Source organism: Cyprinodon variegatus, unplaced genomic scaffold (genome assembly GCF_000732505.1).
Source record: "Cyprinodon variegatus isolate N-32 unplaced genomic scaffold, C_variegatus-1.0 Scaffold89, whole genome shotgun sequence".
Taxonomy (NCBI): domain Eukaryota; kingdom Metazoa; phylum Chordata; class Actinopteri; order Cyprinodontiformes; family Cyprinodontidae; genus Cyprinodon; species Cyprinodon variegatus.
Window position 1 is genome coordinate 1 of NW_015150542.1, and position 812 is coordinate 812.

The 812-nt window shown below is 50.9% G+C and overlaps 1 pseudogene; it reads left to right on the forward strand.

The window, feature by feature from the left end:
- Nucleotides 1-235: 235 nt before the first annotated feature.
- Nucleotides 236-601, forward strand: LOC107083977 (annotated as a pseudogene).
- The last annotated feature ends 211 nt before the right edge of the window (nucleotides 602-812 follow it).

Sequence of the window (812 nt, forward strand, 5' to 3'; positions counted from 1 at the left end):
TATATATATATATATATATATATATATATATATATATATATATATATATATATATATATCTGTTTGGGCGTGTGTTTGGGCGTGTGAGCTCTACATGTTCTCTGCTGACACCAAAGGTTTTCCAACAGGATCTTAAAGGTTCCCAGGTTGTCTGTGTTTAGTTCTCTCCTTCAGGCCTAGAAGGCACTTCAACCTGACAGACATTACCCAGGGCACACTCTGCTGCTCCACCTCCGCGGTGCATTGTGGGGCTTTACGTAAAGCCAACATGGCAGCTGCCTGCTCCAGAACCCTGTGTAAGGTCGGGCGGACTTTTCTGGAGACTCCAGCCGCGGCTCGATTCGGTTCCGTCTCCTTCTTGCTGGGAAATGCCGGGGCTCGCGGCTCGAGCAGGGGCTTCAGCAGCGGCGGGCCGGGGTTCCGGTCCAAACTGGTGTCCTCCATGCAGGCGGGAGGAGGCAGGATTCTGGGCTGCGCCTTTCTGCTCGGAGGAGGTCTGGGTCTGTACCAAACCCTAAAGCTATCCCTGCAGGAACATCTGGCCCAGGAAGACAGGAAGGTGAGTTCGGCTCAGGTTCTGGTCTACCTGGATAACGTTTGATGCACGCGGGGGTCACCTAAGGTCAACCTGCAGCTCCCAGTGTTTTTATTCCTCACCGGCTGATAAAACAGGATGGAAAGCTCCTATTTCAACCATTGGATTCAGATGTTCTGGAGGAGAAACTCCTCCAATGTAGAGGAGCTGCTCCTCTGCTGTGGAGGAGCTGAGCAGAAAAAAAACAGGAAACATCCTGTTTGTAAAAAGGAGGTCA